General features: G+C 62.7%; 12 non-coding genes across 12 annotated transcripts; 3 read left to right on the forward strand and 9 right to left on the reverse strand.

Moving 5' to 3' along the window:
- Window positions 1–1359: 1359 nt before the first annotated feature.
- Trnae-cuc (transfer RNA glutamic acid (anticodon CUC)) lies at window positions 1360–1431 on the reverse strand. The gene has a single exon. It is a non-coding gene; the product is annotated as a tRNA-Glu (tRNA).
- Window positions 1432–1714: 283 nt separating this feature from the next.
- Window positions 1715–1786, reverse strand: Trnag-ucc (transfer RNA glycine (anticodon UCC)). Its single transcript has one exon. It is a non-coding gene; the product is annotated as a tRNA-Gly (tRNA).
- A 596-nt stretch (window positions 1787–2382) lies between these two features.
- On the reverse strand, window positions 2383–2454 carry Trnad-guc (transfer RNA aspartic acid (anticodon GUC)). Its single transcript has one exon. It is a non-coding gene; the product is annotated as a tRNA-Asp (tRNA).
- A 567-nt stretch (window positions 2455–3021) lies between these two features.
- Window positions 3022–3104, forward strand: Trnal-cag (transfer RNA leucine (anticodon CAG)). Its single transcript has one exon. It is a non-coding gene; the product is annotated as a tRNA-Leu (tRNA).
- A 4620-nt stretch (window positions 3105–7724) lies between these two features.
- On the reverse strand, window positions 7725–7796 carry Trnae-cuc (transfer RNA glutamic acid (anticodon CUC)). The gene has a single exon. It is a non-coding gene; the product is annotated as a tRNA-Glu (tRNA).
- A 283-nt stretch (window positions 7797–8079) lies between these two features.
- On the reverse strand, window positions 8080–8151 carry Trnag-ucc (transfer RNA glycine (anticodon UCC)). The gene has a single exon. It is a non-coding gene; the product is annotated as a tRNA-Gly (tRNA).
- A 596-nt stretch (window positions 8152–8747) lies between these two features.
- On the reverse strand, window positions 8748–8819 carry Trnad-guc (transfer RNA aspartic acid (anticodon GUC)). Its single transcript has one exon. It is a non-coding gene; the product is annotated as a tRNA-Asp (tRNA).
- A 567-nt stretch (window positions 8820–9386) lies between these two features.
- Window positions 9387–9469, forward strand: Trnal-cag (transfer RNA leucine (anticodon CAG)). The gene has a single exon. It is a non-coding gene; the product is annotated as a tRNA-Leu (tRNA).
- A 4581-nt stretch (window positions 9470–14050) lies between these two features.
- On the reverse strand, window positions 14051–14122 carry Trnae-cuc (transfer RNA glutamic acid (anticodon CUC)). The gene has a single exon. It is a non-coding gene; the product is annotated as a tRNA-Glu (tRNA).
- Window positions 14123–14405: 283 nt separating this feature from the next.
- On the reverse strand, window positions 14406–14477 carry Trnag-ucc (transfer RNA glycine (anticodon UCC)). The gene has a single exon. It is a non-coding gene; the product is annotated as a tRNA-Gly (tRNA).
- Window positions 14478–15073: 596 nt separating this feature from the next.
- Window positions 15074–15145, reverse strand: Trnad-guc (transfer RNA aspartic acid (anticodon GUC)). Its single transcript has one exon. It is a non-coding gene; the product is annotated as a tRNA-Asp (tRNA).
- A 567-nt stretch (window positions 15146–15712) lies between these two features.
- Window positions 15713–15795, forward strand: Trnal-cag (transfer RNA leucine (anticodon CAG)). Its single transcript has one exon. It is a non-coding gene; the product is annotated as a tRNA-Leu (tRNA).
- Window positions 15796–18058: the final 2263 nt, after the last annotated feature.

Raw genomic sequence — 18058 nt, forward strand, 5'->3', positions numbered from 1 at the left:
CACCCTTCCTCTCCAACCATCCCTTCCAGCTGTCCCAGCTTTGAGCCCAGCTTCCTGGGATGCCTGCCACCCAGGAGGACGGCGACGTTCACCCACCGAGAGCACACCCTCAGGACCCAGCTCCATCCGAGGGACAGCCAGCCCGGCTCCTGGCGGTCTCGTGGACAGCACACACAGCGGCTCCTCTGCACAGGTGGCAAGCAGCACTGTGTCCACGCACGCACACCGGCAGGCAGGTCGACTGCCGGCCTGGCCGCCCCCATGCCAGCTTCCTTCCAAAGGGAGTTGGGCTGGCAAGCCCAGAGAGCTGTGCGCTTGACTGCGAAGCAGCCGCCCAGGATGGATCTGGGCTGGGACTTGAGGTGGAGAGCACAGTGGGACACTAGGACGGCTCCAAGGGAGCACATCCTCTGTTGCCTCCCGGCCACTCGGAAACGTCCATCCAGTGTCCTCCGGCCCACGCTCCTGTCACCACACCTACCGAGGTCAGTGTGGCCAAACAAGCCACACCCTTGCTTCTTATCCAACCAGACGCACGCTGATCTCCCGGCCTTTGCCTCAAGCTAGCTGTCCCATGTCCACTTTCCAGCGGCCTACCTCCTGATGCCTCGTCACACTCTTGCCTATCTCTTTGGGGGAGGTTGTTTGTGCTGCTGGGGATTGGAGGGGGACGAGGGGAGGGGGGAAATCTCCATCCACACTGGCTCAGCTCTGGTGGCCTCAAACCCACTGCCACAGGTGGAGACAAACCAGAGTTCAGCACTCCATGCCCGGCCAGAGGAGGTACAAATCCAATGTCTGACGCCACCTGGCCTCCGAGACCCCCCCCCCCAGGGGACCCAAGTGGAGGGCCTAGCCCCACTCACCACTGGGGATAGCGGTAGGATGTGTCGGGAGCCACAAGAGGTAGGGCCCAAACCACTCTGAGAAAGAGTCCTGGCCCTCCACCAGAGGTAGCGCACCTATGTTGGTCCTCGGGGACGAGGGGAGGTGGGGAGGAAGTTGGGTACCCTAGAGTGTGTGTGTGTGTGTGTGTGTGTGTGTGTGTGTGTGTGTGTGTGTGAATGGGTCGATGGTGATGGTGTAATGTCAGCATTCCTCTCTCAGCTAGCCAGGCTTGTGAGGGTCAGAAAAGAGCGGCGGGGCGGGGATTGAATATAAGAGAAAGGCAGAAGGAGAGGAAGGAGGCTGAAGGTGGCGAGACAGGGTGCAAGAGAGGAGTCCATGAACACGGCAGGAGGAAGAGGATTGACTGATGGGGACCTGGAGGAGAAACGAGCTAGCGAGGCAGGGAGTGTCCCAAAAGAGGGCGAGGCAGGTTGGAAAGTGGATGAAGAGAGTAGGGGAGTCAAGAGGAGCTTCCCTGACCGGGAATCGAACCCGGGCCGCGGCGGTGAGAGCGCCGAATCCTAACCACTAGACCACCAGGGAGCGTGCCACTGCTCCCACACCACGCGCCTCCTGCCACCCAGCTGGAGTGCTCGGCTGGGCGCTCGCCACCGCGGGACACCTGGCACCCGCCGGACCCAGGACTTTGGGCTAGGGCTGGCCAAAACCAAAACAACCCGTAGCCTGGCGCACCTCCAATCCCCGTCTCCGGGAGCCAAGCCAAGCAAAGCCGGGCCAAGCCACGACCATCCACAGCGCTCTCCTTCACTGCCACAGGCCGAGCCACAGCTGGAGCTGGCTAAAAGGTCGGCTCCCTGCGTTGCGTTGCGTTGGCCGGGAATCGAACCCGGGTCAACTGCTTGGAAGGCAGCTATGCTCACCACTATACCACCAACGCCGCACGGCACGTCCAGCACACACAGGCCGCCCGGGACTGGCGCGCGTGGCCAGCGCTCCTGCGGCGTGGGCTGGGGCTGGGCTCGGGAGCCCCGGGCCTCGCTTCGCCGGGGGCACGGCCAGCTCCAGCCACCCCCGGCCCGGCCCGTCCTGCACAGCGCCCGCCCTGAGCTCCCGCCTGCTCCACACTCGGAACGGGCGGGCTGGCGAGCCTGGCCGTCCGCTTCCTCCCGGGCGCCCTGCGCGCTCCGGCCGCCTGGCTGCTCCGGAGCCCTGGGCTCCGCGGCTCCCGAGCCTCCCCGGCGGGCTGGGCGCGGGCGCGGCGACGCGACGGCCGCAAAAGCCACGGCGTCTCCCTTCGTCGCCACCCGCGCCACCCAGCGCCCACTTCGGGGGACCGCCTGCTCGCTCGCTCGCTCGTCCGCGCGTCCAGACCCGTGACGGGGACCGCGACGCCGACGGCGCCTCAGCGACCGAGCCCAGGTGGCCGCGGGGCGCCCGGGCTCCGCGCTGCCGGGCCGTCCCGAAGAGGGAAGCGAGGAGCCGACGGCCCGCGGTGGGCCCAAGGAAAAGAAGAAAGAAAACAAGGAGCGCAGTCTCCCCGTCGGGGAATCGAACCCCGGTCTCCCGCGTGACAGGCGGGGATACTCACCACTATACTAACGAGGACGACGCCGCCGCCGTCTGGGACACACCGACCCTCTCCACACACGCCCGGCCCTGCAGCCCTGCAGCCCTGCGGCCCCGCGGCCCTGCGGCCCCGCGGCCCTGGGGCCCCGCTGTCCCGGCCCCCCGCGCCCTGCCACAGCCTCGGCCTGGGGCCCGCGCCTGCCCTGCCTGGCCTCCGACCCGACCAGCCCGGACTCCAGGCCGCCGCGCCACTCGGCGCACTCTGCCCACGAGCCCGGCCCCACCCGCCTGCCGAGCAACCACCCGGCCATCCACCCCCCACCCCAGCCCCCCGCCCTCGCCCGCCCCGGACGCCGTCGCACGCTGCCACCGCCTGAGGACCAGAGCAACAGGCGACGGCCGGCCCGCACGGATGCGGGCAGGGCCCGGGGCTTGCGCGCCTCGGGCTGGCAGGCCAGGCGACGCCGCTCGATCGCGGCCACGGGCGTGCCCGTCGTGCCACTGAGCCCTCGAGCCCTACCTAGGGCAGGGCCCGCCCGGCGGCCCCACACGGAGCGCGGCTCCCTCCATCCAGGCGGGCAGGGAAGCTGCCAGCCGCGCCGCGCCGTCAGGATGGCCGAGCGGTCTAAGGCGCTGCGTTCAGGTCGCAGTCTCCCCTGGAGGCGTGGGTTCGAATCCCACTCCTGACAGCCTCGCCTTTTGGACACGAATCCAATCGTCGGGGAACCCTGCCTGCCGCCTGCCCAGCCAAACCAACAAGCGTGGCGATGCTGGCTACCTCGCTCGCTCCCTGGACAGCGTCTCGCACCTTGGAGCCCGCCTGCTGCCACCCTTGCCTCTCGCGTCTCGCGCCCGCTCCCACCTGCCAGCGCGCGCGGGCGCCTTCAACGCGCGGCCCAAGCCCATTCCCGCACACCACCCTGCAAGCCAGCTGGACGCTTGGCCCCTTCCGTCTACGGCTCCCTCCTCCCTCTTTCCTCCAGCGGCTCGCTCTGCCCGCCGTCTCCCCTTGCCCTCACCATTCTGCACGCCCTCCGCGCTGCCTCTTCACACACTGTCCGCACCACACACACACACCCCGCACACACCCACCCAGCCAGCCACGCACGGGGAGCCGACCGCCGTCCCTTTCCCCTGTGGGCGTACGACTGTATGAAGGCCGGGAGGTGTGAGTACACTATGCATGGGTGGTTCAGTGGTAGAATTCTCGCCTGCCACGCGGGAGGCCCGGGTTCGATTCCCGGCCCATGCAGTGCCCTTCCTCATTGCATTTTGGTCCTGTGCCTCGGCTACTTACTTTCCTCCTGCCTCGCCCTTACCCACAAGGACACACACACACACACACACACACACACACTCTCTCTCTCTCTCTCTCTCTCTCTCTCTCTCCTTTTCCTTTCCTTTCCTCCTGCCTCGCCCTTACTCACAAGGACACACACACACACAGACACAGACACACACACACACACCTTTTCCCTCTTTGCCCACCACTCCTTCCCTGCAAACAGCCCAGCACACGGCACCTGCACGCTGGCCTGGACACCTCCCGGGCCTTCACAGGTTCACCTGGCTCCACACTTGTATCTAGCTCACCCTGCATCCTTTTTCTCTTTTTTTGTAGTGATTTTGGTTTGTTGTTTTTTTTTCATATTTGTTATTGTCATTCATAGAAGGGTTACCTTATATTCACCAGATAGAAGGTGCATTACTTCACAGACATAGATAACCCTTTCTCAGGTCTTGGTCCCCATTTCCCTCACCCCACCCCACCCCCATCTCGTTTCCCCCTCCCCCCTTACCTATCCTATTTCAAATAACCAAATGAGCATATATACAAGATATCAGATAACGTGGTAAAACACTGTCACATTATGAGATAACCAAGGGACAGCAAAAGAGATGAGACATAGCATAGTCCATCAAGGACAACCATCACTCATTAGATGGCTTTTGTTTCTATATCCTGGAGGTCCTTTCATTTAGCATCATGCTATACAGCCTTATGGATCTTCTAGCTTTTGTTCTAGTGTCAATCTCTGCTAGGAGAGCCCAAGGTTTCTGCTGATTATGACAAAGGAGGGAACCCATTGAGCCTATGTTCCTCTGAGTCTGGCTTAGTTCACTTACTATGATTTTTTCCAAGTCTTTCCATTTCCTCACAAATGGGGCGATGTCGTTCTTTCTGACAGCAGCATACCATTCCGGTGTGTAGAAACACCACACCTTGTCGATCCACTCCTCGACTGAGGGGCATCTAGGTTGGTCCTGAACCTTTCCCAGTGGACACAGCCCCTGCTCTCTGCTCTCCATCAGTGCCCCAGCGTCATCCAAGCACGCCAGGCACCTCCCAGGACTTCCAATAGAATCACCACGTGCACACCGCGACCTTGCCTGTGTCACCCAGAGCCACACAGGGCACTTGGCATGACAGGGCAGGGCAGCGCAGGGCATGCGCTGACGAGGATGGCCGCCCGGGACCCGATGGGTGGTCCAGCAGGGTCGGGAGGAGGGACCCGATGGGTGGTCCAGCAGGGTCGGGAGGAGTCTAGTTCCCGTCCACTCACCCCCAAACTCTCCCTGCAGCGCCAGGCAGCCTAAGGCCCCCTCTCAACCGACCTGTGGGAGGCAGCTTTCCTTCTACTTGCCATCGCCTGGCTCCCCTGTGCCATCACGAATCCTGGGCCATGCTGGAGCCTGGTGCATCCTTGAAACCAGTGGTTGCTCACACAGGGCAGTGAGGTCACCACCGGCCCTGGGCTGACTGGAAGCACATGTGCGGCATGACTAGCAAAGACCAGCTCTGTGCATGGGTGGTTCAGTGGTAGAATTGTCGCCTGCCACGCGGGAGGCCCGGGTTCGATTCCCGGCCCATGCAGTGCGTGACTGCGTCATGTTTTGCTTCTCTGCCTGTATACATCAAATCTCTCTAGCTCTCACTCTCGCTCTGGCTCTCGCTCGCCATCCGTCCGTCCGTCCGTCCGTCCGTCCGTCTATCTGTCTTTCTCTTTCTCCCTCTCTCTTTCTCAGGCTCTGCCTCTGCCTCTGGCTCTCTCTCCCTCCTTTCCTCCCTGCCCCCCTCTCTCAGCTCCCATCGGTCTGAGTGTCTGTCTGTCTGTCTGCCTGCCTGCCTGCCTGCTTGGCTTGTCAGTCTGTCTGTGTCTCTGTCTGTCTGTCTGTCTGTCTTCTATCTGGGTCACTCTCTCCTCTCTCTTCCACCATCTCTTGGCCTACCTCTTTCTCTCATGTTTCTCTTTGTCTCTGTCTGTCTGTCTGTCTGTCTGTCTGTCTCTCTGTCTCTTTCCCCTCAGTCTTTCTCAGGCTCTGCCTCAGCCTCTGCCTCTGTCTCTCATTCTCCCTCCATCCCTCCCTGCGCCCCTCTCTCAGCTACTTGTCTGTCCACCTGTCTGTCTGTCTGTCTGTCTGTCCATCTGTCTTCTGTCTGGGTCACTCTCTCCTCTCTCTTCCACCATCTCTCTGTCTATCTCTTCCTCTCATGTCTCTGTCTGTCTGTCTGTCTGCCTGCCTGCCTGTCTGTGGGGAACTCTCTGTGATCAGAGGGTCTTGATCTTGCTGGCCTTGGCCAGTTCCTCCAATCTGTTCCGTGCTGCTCCTCCCCCTTCCCCTCAGATGCCCACTCAGTCCCTGGCTCACCCAGCACTCACCACAGGGCCCTACATGCCACCCCCTGCCTCCAACCCCACCACCCTTCCCACAGGCTTCTCTCACTTGTTTGGCTGTCCACTCCTCACCATCACCCAGTCTCCTTGACCTGGCCTCCTCCTATGTCCTGAGACCCATGCTCCTTTAGTGTCCACCCACAAGCCAGCCAGCACAGTCTCTCAGGGTGTGGGGTCTTATGCTCTACTGCTCTGAGGCTCCACAGAGCCCTAGGTGCAGCCCTTTCCCCTCACTTTCCACAGCCGTTCTCCCACCTCCCAGCACCCACACCCTTCCTCTCCAACCATCCCTTCCAGCTGTCCCAGCTTTGAGCCCAGCTTCCTGGGATGCCTGCCACCCAGGAGGACGGCGACGTTCACCCACCGAGAGCACACCCTCAGGACCCAGCTCCATCCGAGGGACAGCCAGCCCGGCTCCTGGCGGTCTCGTGGACAGCACACACAGCGGCTCCTCTGCACAGGTGGCAAGCAGCACTGTGTCCACGCACGCACACCGGCAGGCAGGTCGACTGCCGGCCTGGCCGCCCCCACGCCAGCTTCCTTCCAAAGGGAGTTGGGCTGGCAAGCCCAGGGAGCTGTGCGCTTGACTGCGAAGCAGCCTCCCAGGATGGATCTGGGCTGGGACTTGAGGTGGAGAGCACAGTGGGACACTAGGACGGCTCCAAGGGAGCACATCCTCTGTTGCCTCCCGGCCACTCGGAAACGTCCATCCAGTGTCCTCCGGCCCACGCTCCTGTCACCACACCTACCGAGGTCAGTGTGGCCAAACAAGCCACACCCTTGCTTCTTATCCAACCAGACGCACGCTGATCTCCCGGCCTTTGCCTCAAGCTAGCTGTCCCGTGTCCACTTTCCAGCGGCCTACCTCCTGATGCCTCGTCACACTCTTGCCTATCTCTTTGGGGGAGGTTGTTTGTGCTGCTGGGGATTGGAGGGGGACGAGGGGAGGGGGGAAATCTCCATCCACACTGGCTCAGCTCTGGTGGCCTCAAACCCACTGCCACAGGTGGAGACAAACCAGAGTTCAGCACTCCATGCCCGGCCAGAGGAGGTACAAATCCAATGTCTGATGTCACCTGGCCTCCGAGACCCCCCCCCCAGGGGACCCAAGTGGAGGGCCTAGCCCCACTCACCACTGGGGATAGCGGTAGGATGTGTCGGGAGCCACAAGAGGTAGGGCCCAAACCACTCTGAGAAAGAGTCCTGGCCCTCCACCAGAGGTAGCGCACCTATGTTGGTCCTCGGGGACGAGGGGAGGTGGGGAGGAAGTTGGGTACCCTAGAGTGTGTGTGTGTGTGTGTGTGTGTGTGTGTGTGAATGGGTCGATGGTGATGGTGTAATGTCAGCATTCCTCTCTCAGCTAGCCAGGCTTGTGAGGGTCAGAAAAGAGCGGCGGGGCGGGGATTGAATATAAGAGAAAGGCAGAAGGAGAGGAAGGAGGCTGAAGGTGGCGAGACAGGGTGCAAGAGAGGAGTCCATGAACACGGCAGGAGGAAGAGGATTGACTGATGGGGACCTGGAGGAGAAACGAGCTAGCGAGGCAGGGAGTGTCCCAAAAGAGGGCGAGGCAGGTTGGAAAGTGGATGAAGAGAGTAGGGGAGTCAAGTGGGGAAAGGAAGAAAGAAGAGGAGCTTCCCTGACCGGGAATCGAACCCGGGCCGCGGCGGTGAGAGCGCCGAATCCTAACCACTAGACCACCAGGGAGCGTGCCACCGCTCCCACACCACGCGCCTCCTGCCACCCAGCTGGAGTGCTCGGCTGGGCGCTCGCCACCGCGGGACACCTGGCACCCGCCGGACCCAGGACTTTGGGCTAGGGCTGGCCAAAACCAAAACAACCCGTAGCCTGGCGCACCTCCAATCCCCGTCTCCGGGAGCCAAGCCAAGCAAAGCCGGGCCAAGCCACGACCATCCACAGCGCTCTCCTTCACTGCCACAGGCCGAGCCACAGCTGGAGCTGGCTAAAAGGTCGGCTCCCTGCGTTGCGTTGCGTTGGCCGGGAATCGAACCCGGGTCAACTGCTTGGAAGGCAGCTATGCTCACCACTATACCACCAACGCCGCACGGCACGTCCAGCACACACAGGCCGCCCGGGACTGGCGCGCGTGGCCAGCGCTCCTGCGGCGTGGGCTGGGGCTGGGCTCGGGAGCCCCGGGCCTCGCTTCGCCGGGGGCACGGCCAGCTCCAGCCACCCCCGGCCCGGCCCGTCCTGCACAGCGCCCGCCCTGAGCTCCCGCCTGCTCCACACTCGGAACGGGCGGGCTGGCGAGCCTGGCCGCCCGCTTCCTCCCGGGCGCCCTGCGCGCTCCGGCCGCCTGGCTGCTCCGGAGCCCTGGGCTCCGCGGCTCCCGAGCCTCCCCGGCGGGCTGGGCGCGGGCGCGGCGACGCGACGGCCGCAAAAGCCACGGCGTCTCCCTTCGTCGCCACCCGCGCCACCCAGCGCCCACTTCGGGGGACCGCCTGCTCGCTCGCTCGCTCGTCCGCGCGTCCAGACCCGTGACGGGGACCGCGACGCCGACGGCGCCTCAGCGACCGAGCCCAGGTGGCCGCGGGGCGCCCGGGCTCCGCGCTGCCGGGCCGTCCCGAAGAGGGAAGCGAGGAGCCGACGGCCCGCGGTGGGCCCAAGGAAAAGAAGAAAGAAAACAAGGAGCGCAGTCTCCCCGTCGGGGAATCGAACCCCGGTCTCCCGCGTGACAGGCGGGGATACTCACCACTATACTAACGAGGACGACGCCGCCGCCGTCTGGGACACACCGACCCTCTCCACACACGCCCGGCCCTGCAGCCCTGCAGCCCTGCGGCCCCGCGGCCCTGCGGCCCCGCGGCCCTGGGGCCCCGCTGTCCCGGCCCCCCGCGCCCTGCCACAGCCTCGGCCTGGGGCCCGCGCCTGCCCTGCCTGGCCTCCGACCCGACCAGCCCGGACTCCAGGCCGCCGCGCCACTCGGCGCACTCTGCCCACGAGCCCGGCCCCACCCGCCTGCCGAGCAACCACCCGGCCATCCACCCCCCACCCCAGCCCCCCGCCCTCGCCCGCCCCGGACGCCGTCGCACGCTGCCACCGCCTGAGGACCAGAGCAACAGGCGACGGCCGGCCCGCACGGATGCGGGCAGGGCCCGGGGCTTGCGCGCCTCGGGCTGGCAGGCCAGGCGACGCCGCTCGATCGCGGCCACGGGCGTGCCCGTCGTGCCACTGAGCCCTCGAGCCCTACCTAGGGCAGGGCCCGCCCGGCGGCCCCACACGGAGCGCGGCTCCCTCCATCCAGGCGGGCAGGGAAGCTGCCAGCCGCGCCGCGCCGTCAGGATGGCCGAGCGGTCTAAGGCGCTGCGTTCAGGTCGCAGTCTCCCCTGGAGGCGTGGGTTCGAATCCCACTCCTGACAGCCTCGCCTTTTGGACACGAATCCAATCGTCGGGGAACCCTGCCTGCCGCCTGCCCAGCCAAACCAACAAGCGTGGCGATGCTGGCTACCTCGCTCGCTCCCTGGACAGCGTCTCGCACCTTGGAGCCCGCCTGCTGCCACCCTTGCCTCTCGCGTCTCGCGCCCGCTCCCACCTGCCAGCGCGCGCGGGCGCCTTCAACGCGCGGCCCAAGCCCATTCCCGCACACCACCCTGCAAGCCAGCTGGACGCTTGGCCCCTTCCGTCTACGGCTCCCTCCTCCCTCTTTCCTCCAGCGGCTCGCTCTGCCCGCCGTCTCCCCTTGCCCTCACCATTCTGCACGCCCTCCGCGCTGCCTCTTCACACACTGTCCGCACCACACACACACACCCCGCACACACCCACCCAGCCAGCCACGCACGGGGAGCCGACCGCCGTCCCTTTCCCCTGTGGGCGTACGACTGTATGAAGGCCGGGAGGTGTGAGTACACTATGCATGGGTGGTTCAGTGGTAGAATTCTCGCCTGCCACGCGGGAGGCCCGGGTTCGATTCCCGGCCCATGCAGTGCCCTTCCTCATTGCATTTTGGTCCTGTGCCTCGGCTACTTACTTTCCTCCTGCCTCGCCCTTACCCACAAGGACACACACACACACACACACACACACACACACTCTCTCTCTCTCTCTCTCTCTCTCTCCTTTTCCTTTCCTTTCCTCCTGCCTCGCCCTTACTCACAAGGACACACACACACACAGACACAGACACACACACACACACCTTTTCCCTCTTTGCCCACCACTCCTTCCCTGCAAACAGCCCAGCACACGGCACCTGCACGCTGGCCTGGACACCTCCCGGGCCTTCACAGGTTCACCTGGCTCCACACTTGTATCTAGCTCACCCTGCATCCTTTTTCTCTTTTTTTGTAGTGATTTTGGTTTGTTGTTTTTTTTTCATATTTGTTATTGTCATTCATAGAAGGGTTACCTTATATTCACCAGATAGAAGGTGCATTACTTCACAGACATAGATAACCCTTTCTCAGGTCTTGGTCCCCATTTCCCTCACCCCACCCCACCCCCATCTCGTTTCCCCCTCCCCCCTTACCTATCCTATTTCAAATAACCAAATGAGCATATATACAAGATATCAGATAACGTGGTAAAACACTGTCACATTATGAGATAACCAAGGGACAGCAAAAGAGATGAGACATAGCATAGTCCATCAAGGACAACCATCACTCATTAGATGGCTTTTGTTTCTATATCCTGGAGGTCCTTTCATTTAGCATCATGCTATACAGCCTTATGGATCTTCTAGCTTTTGTTCTAGTGTCAATCTCTGCTAGGAGAGCCCAAGGTTTCTGCTGATTATGACAAAGGAGGGAACCCATTGAGCCTATGTTCCTCTGAGTCTGGCTTAGTTCACTTACTATGATTTTTTCCAAGTCTTTCCATTTCCTCACAAATGGGGCGATGTCGTTCTTTCTGACAGCAGCATACCATTCCGGTGTGTAGAAACACCACACCTTGTCGATCCACTCCTCGACTGAGGGGCATCTAGGTTGGTCCTGAACCTTTCCCAGTGGACACAGCCCCTGCTCTCTGCTCTCCATCAGTGCCCCAGCGTCATCCAAGCACGCCAGGCACCTCCCAGGACTTCCAATAGAATCACCACGTGCACACCGCGACCTTGCCTGTGTCACCCAGAGCCACACAGGGCACTTGGCATGACAGGGCAGGGCAGCGCAGGGCATGCGCTGACGAGGATGGCCGCCCGGGACCCGATGGGTGGTCCAGCAGGGTCGGGAGGAGTCTAGTTCCCGTCCACTCACCCCCAAACTCTCCCTGCAGCGCCAGGCAGCCTAAGGCCCCCTCTCAACCGACCTGTGGGAGGCAGCTTTCCTTCTACTTGCCATCGCCTGGCTCCCCTGTGCCATCACGAATCCTGGGCCATGCTGGAGCCTGGTGCATCCTTGAAACCAGTGGTTGCTCACACAGGGCAGTGAGGTCACCACCGGCCCTGGGCTGACTGGAAGCACATGTGCGGCATGACTAGCAAAGAGTAGCTCTGTGCATGGGTGGTTCAGTGGTAGAATTCTCGCCTGCCACGCGGGAGGCCCGGGTTCGATTCCCGGCCCATGCAGTGCGTGACTGCGTCATGTTTTGCTTCTCTGCCTGTATACATCAAATCTCTCTAGCTCTCACTCTCGCTCTGGCTCTCGCTCGCCATCCGTCCGTCCGTCCGTCCGTCCGTCCGTCTATCTGTCTTTCTCTTTCTCCCTCTCTCTTTCTCAGGCTCTGCCTCTGCCTCTGGCTCTCTCTCCCTCCTTTCCTCCCTGCCCCCCTCTCTCAGCTCCCATCGGTCTGAGTGTCTGTCTGTCTGTCTGCCTGCCTGCCTGCCTGCTTGGCTTGTCAGTCTGTCTGTGTCTCTGTCTGTCTGTCTGTCTGTCTTCTATCTGGGTCACTCTCTCCTCTCTCTTCCACCATCTCTTGGCCTACCTCTTTCTCTCATGTTTCTCTTTGTCTCTGTCTGTCTGTCTGTCTGTCTGTCTGTCTCTCTGTCTCTTTCCCCTCAGTCTTTCTCAGGCTCTGCCTCAGCCTCTGCCTCTGTCTCTCATTCTCCCTCCATCCCTCCCTGCGCCCCTCTCTCAGCTACTTGTCTGTCCACCTGTCTGTCTGTCTGTCTGTCTGTCCATCTGTCTTCTGTCTGGGTCACTCTCTCCTCTCTCTTCCACCATCTCTCTGTCTATCTCTTCCTCTCATGTCTCTGTCTGTCTGTCTGTCTGCCTGCCTGCCTGTCTGTGGGGAACTCTCTGTGATCAGAGGGTCTTGATCTTGCTGGCCTTGGCCAGTTCCTCCAATCTGTTCCGTGCTGCTCCTCCCCCTTCCCCTCAGATGCCCACTCAGTCCCTGGCTCACCCAGCACTCACCACAGGGCCCTACATGCCACCCCCTGCCTCCAACCCCACCACCCTTCCCACAGGCTTCTCTCACTTGTTTGGCTGTCCACTCCTCACCATCACCCAGTCTCCTTGACCTGGCCTCCTCCTATGTCCTGAGACCCATGCTCCTTTAGTGTCCACCCACAAGCCAGCCAGCACAGTCTCTCAGGGTGTGGGGTCTTATGCTCTACTGCTCTGAGGCTCCACAGAGCCCTAGGTGCAGCCCTTTCCCCTCACTTTCCACAGCCGTTCTCCCACCTCCCAGCACCCACACCCTTCCTCTCCAACCATCCCTTCCAGCTGTCCCAGCTTTGAGCCCAGCTTCCTGGGATGCCTGCCACCCAGGAGGACGGCGACGTTCACCCACCGAGAGCACACCCTCAGGACCCAGCTCCATCCGAGGGACAGCCAGCCCGGCTCCTGGCGGTCTCGTGGACAGCACACACAGCGGCTCCTCTGCACAGGTGGCAAGCAGCACTGTGTCCACGCACGCACACCGGCAGGCAGGTCGACTGCCGGCCTGGCCGCCCCCACGCCAGCTTCCTTCCAAAGGGAGTTGGGCTGGCAAGCCCAGAGAGCTGTGCGCTTGACTGCGAAGCAGCCGCCCAGGATGGATCTGGGCTGGGACTTGAGGTGGAGAGCACAGTGGGACACTAGGACGGCTCCAAGGGAGCACATCCTCTGTTGCCTCCCGGCCACTCGGAAACGTCCATCCAGTGTCCTCCGGCCCACGCTCCTGTCACCACACCTACCGAGGTCAGTGTGGCCAAACAAGCCACACCCTTGCTTCTTATCCAACCAGACGCACGCTGATCTCCCGGCCTTTGCCTCAAGCTAGCTGTCCCGTGTCCACTTTCCAGCGGCCTACCTCCTGATGCCTCGTCACACTCTTGCCTATCTCTTTGGGGGAGGTTGTTTGTGCTGCTGGGGATTGGAGGGGGACGAGGGGAGGGGGGAAATCTCCATCCACACTGGCTCAGCTCTGGTGGCCTCAAACCCACTGCCACAGGTGGAGACAAACCAGAGTTCAGCACTCCATGCCCGGCCAGAGGAGGTACAAATCCAATGTCTGATGTCACCTGGCCTCCGAGACCCCCCCCCCAGGGGACCCAAGTGGAGGGCCTAGCCCCACTCACCACTGGGGATAGCGGTAGGATGTGTCGGGAGCCACAAGAGGTAGGGCCCAAACCACTCTGAGAAAGAGTCCTGGCCCTCCACCAGAGGTAGCGCACCTATGTTGGTCCTCGGGGACGAGGGGAGGTGGGGAGGAAGTTGGGTACCCTAGAGTGTGTGTGTGTGTGTGTGTGTGTGTGTGTGTGAATGGGTCGATGGTGATGGTGTAATGTCAGCATTCCTCTCTCAGCTAGCCAGGCTTGTGAGGGTCAGAAAAGAGCGGCGGGGCGGGGATTGAATATAAGAGAAAGGCAGAAGGAGAGGAAGGAGGCTGAAGGTGGCGAGACAGGGTGCAAGAGAGGAGTCCATGAACACGGCAGGAGGAAGAGGATTGACTGATGGGGACCTGGAGGAGAAACGAGCTAGCGAGGCAGGGAGTGTCCCAAAAGAGGGCGAGGCAGGTTGGAAAGTGGATGAAGAGAGTAGGGGAGTCAAGTGGGGAAAGGAAGAAAGAAGAGGAGCTTCCCTGACCGGGAATCGAACCCGGGCCGCGGCGGTGAGAGCGCCGAATCCTAACCACTAGACCACCAGGGAGCGTGCCACCGCTCCCACACCACGCGCCTCCTGCCACCCAGCTGGAGTGCTCGGCTGGGCGCTCGCCACCGCGGGACACCTGGCACCCGCCGGACCCAGGACTTTGGGCTAGGGCTGGCCAAAACCAAAACAACCCGTAGCCTGGCGCACCTCCAATCCCCGTCTCCGGGAGCCAAGCCAAGCAAAGCCGGGCCAAGCCACGACCATCCACAGCGCTCTCCTTCACTGCCACAGGCCGAGCCACAGCTGGAGCTGGCTAAAAGGTCGGCTCCCTGCGTTGCGTTGCGTTGGCCGGGAATCGAACCCGGGTCAACTGCTTGGAAGGCAGCTATGCTCACCACTATACCACCAACGCCGCACGGCACGTCCAGCACACACAGGCCGCCCGGGACTGGCGCGCGTGGCCAGCGCTCCTGCGGCGTGGGCTGGGGCTGGGCTCGGGAGCCCCGGGCCTCGCTTCGCCGGGGGCACGGCCAGCTCCAGCCACCCCCGGCCCGGCCCGTCCTGCACAGCGCCCGCCCTGAGCTCCCGCCTGCTCCACACTCGGAACGGGCGGGCTGGCGAGCCTGGCCGCCCGCTTCCTCCCGGGCGCCCTGCGCGCTCCGGCCGCCTGGCTGCTCCGGAGCCCTGGGCTCCGCGGCTCCCGAGCCTCCCCGGCGGGCTGGGCGCGGGCGCGGCGACGCGACGGCCGCAAAAGCCACGGCGTCTCCCTTCGTCGCCACCCGCGCCACCCAGCGCCCACTTCGGGGGACCGCCTGCTCGCTCGCTCGCTCGTCCGCGCGTCCAGACCCGTGACGGGGACCGCGACGCCGACGGCGCCTCAGCGACCGAGCCCAGGTGGCCGCGGGGCGCCCGGGCTCCGCGCTGCCGGGCCGTCCCGAAGAGGGAAGCGAGGAGCCGACGGCCCGCGGTGGGCCCAAGGAAAAGAAGAAAGAAAACAAGGAGCGCAGTCTCCCCGTCGGGGAATCGAACCCCGGTCTCCCGCGTGACAGGCGGGGATACTCACCACTATACTAACGAGGACGACGCCGCCGCCGTCTGGGACACACCGACCCTCTCCACACACGCCCGGCCCTGCAGCCCTGCAGCCCTGCGGCCCCGCGGCCCTGCGGCCCCGCGGCCCTGGGGCCCCGCTGTCCCGGCCCCCCGCGCCCTGCCACAGCCTCGGCCTGGGGCCCGCGCCTGCCCTGCCTGGCCTCCGACCCGACCAGCCCGGACTCCAGGCCGCCGCGCCACTCGGCGCACTCTGCCCACGAGCCCGGCCCCACCCGCCTGCCGAGCAACCACCCGGCCATCCACCCCCCACCCCAGCCCCCCGCCCTCGCCCGCCCCGGACGCCGTCGCACGCTGCCACCGCCTGAGGACCAGAGCAACAGGCGACGGCCGGCCCGCACGGATGCGGGCAGGGCCCGGGGCTTGCGCGCCTCGGGCTGGCAGGCCAGGCGACGCCGCTCGATCGCGGCCACGGGCGTGCCCGTCGTGCCACTGAGCCCTCGAGCCCTACCTAGGGCAGGGCCCGCCCGGCGGCCCCACACGGAGCGCGGCTCCCTCCATCCAGGCGGGCAGGGAAGCTGCCAGCCGCGCCGCGCCGTCAGGATGGCCGAGCGGTCTAAGGCGCTGCGTTCAGGTCGCAGTCTCCCCTGGAGGCGTGGGTTCGAATCCCACTCCTGACAGCCTCGCCTTTTGGACACGAATCCAATCGTCGGGGAACCCTGCCTGCCGCCTGCCCAGCCAAACCAACAAGCGTGGCGATGCTGGCTACCTCGCTCGCTCCCTGGACAGCGTCTCGCACCTTGGAGCCCGCCTGCTGCCACCCTTGCCTCTCGCGTCTCGCGCCCGCTCCCACCTGCCAGCGCGCGCGGGCGCCTTCAACGCGCGGCCCAAGCCCATTCCCGCACACCACCCTGCAAGCCAGCTGGACGCTTGGCCCCTTCCGTCTACGGCTCCCTCCTCCCTCTTTCCTCCAGCGGCTCGCTCTGCCCGCCGTCTCCCCTTGCCCTCACCATTCTGCACGCCCTCCGCGCTGCCTCTTCACACACTGTCCGCACCACACACACACACCCCGCACACACCCACCCAGCCAGCCACGCACGGGGAGCCGACCGCCGTCCCTTTCCCCTGTGGGCGTACGACTGTATGAAGGCCGGGAGGTGTGAGTACACTATGCATGGGTGGTTCAGTGGTAGAATTCTCGCCTGCCACGCGGGAGGCCCGGGTTCGATTCCCGGCCCATGCAGTGCCCTTCCTCATTGCATTTTGGTCCTGTGCCTCGGCTACTTACTTTCCTCCTGCCTCGCCCTTACCCACAAGGACACACACACACACACACACACACACACTCTCTCTCTCTCTCTCTCTCTCTCTCCTTTTCCTTTCCTTTCCTCCTGCCTCGCCCTTACTCACAAGGACACACACACACACAGACACAGACACACACACACACACCTTTTCCCTCTTTGCCCACCACTCCTTCCCTGCAAACAGCCCAGCACACGGCACCTGCACGCTGGCCTGGACACCTCCCGGGCCTTCACAGGTTCACCTGGCTCCACACTTGTATGTAGCTCACCCTGCATCCTTTTTCTCTTTTTTTGTAGTGATTTTGGTTTGTTGTTTTTTTTTCATATTTGTTATTGTCATTCATAGAAGGGTTACCTTATATTCACCAGATAGAAGGTGCATTACTTCACAGACATAGATAACCCTTTCTCAGGTCTTGGTCCCCATTTCCCTCACCCCACCCCACCCCCATCTCGTTTCCCCCTCCCCCCTTACCTATCCTATTTCAAATAACCAAATGAGCATATATACAAGATATCAGATAACGTGGTAAAACACTGTCACATTATGAGATAACCAAGGGACAGCAAAAGAGATGAGACATAGCATAGTCCATCAAGGACAACCATCACTCATTAGATGGCTTTTGTTTCTATATCCTGGAGGTCCTTTCATTTAGCATCATGCTATACAGCCTTATGGATCTTCTAGCTTTTGTTCTAGTGTCAATCTCTGCTAGGAGAGCCCAAGGTTTCTGCTGATTATGACAAAGGAGGGAACCCATTGAGCCTATGTTCCTCTGAGTCTGGCTTAGTTCACTTACTATGATTTTTTCCAAGTCTTTCCATTTCCTCACAAATGGGGCGATGTCGTTCTTTCTGACAGCAGCATACCATTCCGGTGTGTAGAAACACCACACCTTGTCGATCCACTCCTCGACTGAGGGGCATCTAGGTTGGTCCTGAACCTTTCCCAGTGGACACAGCCCCTGCTCTCTGCTCTCCATCAGTGCCCCAGCGTCATCCAAGCACGCCAGGCACCTCCCAGGACTTCCAATAGAATCACCACGTGCACACCGCGACCTTGCCTGTGTCACCCAGAGCCACACAGGGCACTTGGCATGACAGGGCAGGGCAGCGCAGGGCATGCGCTGACGAGGATGGCCGCCCGGGACCCGATGGGTGGTCCAGCAGGGTCGGGAGGAGTCTAGTTCCCGTCCACTCACCCCCAAACTCTCCCTGCAGCGCCAGGCAGCCTAAGGCCCCCTCTCAACCGACCTGTGGGAGGCAGCTTTCCTTCTACTTGCCATCGCCTGGCTCCCCTGTGCCATCACGAATCCTGGGCCATGCTGGAGCCTGGTGCATCCTTGAAACCAGTGGTTGCTCACACAGGGCAGTGAGGTCACCACCGGCCCTGGGCTGACTGGAAGCCCATGTGCGGCATGACTAGCAAAGACTAGCTCTGTGCATGTGTGGTTCAGTGGTAGAATTGTCGCCTGCCACGCGGGAGGCCCGGGTTCGATTCCCGGCCCATGCAGTGCGTGACTGCGTCATGTTTTGCTTCTCTGCCTGTATACATCAAATCTCTCTAGCTCTCACTCTCGCTCTGGCTCTCGCTCGCCATCCGTCCGTCCGTCCGTCCGTCCGTCTATCTGTC

This window comes from Megascapheus bottae, chromosome 10, assembly GCF_031878675.1.
Source record: "Megascapheus bottae isolate mThoBot1 chromosome 10, mThoBot2.hap1, whole genome shotgun sequence".
Classification (NCBI taxonomy): domain Eukaryota; kingdom Metazoa; phylum Chordata; class Mammalia; order Rodentia; family Geomyidae; genus Megascapheus; species Megascapheus bottae.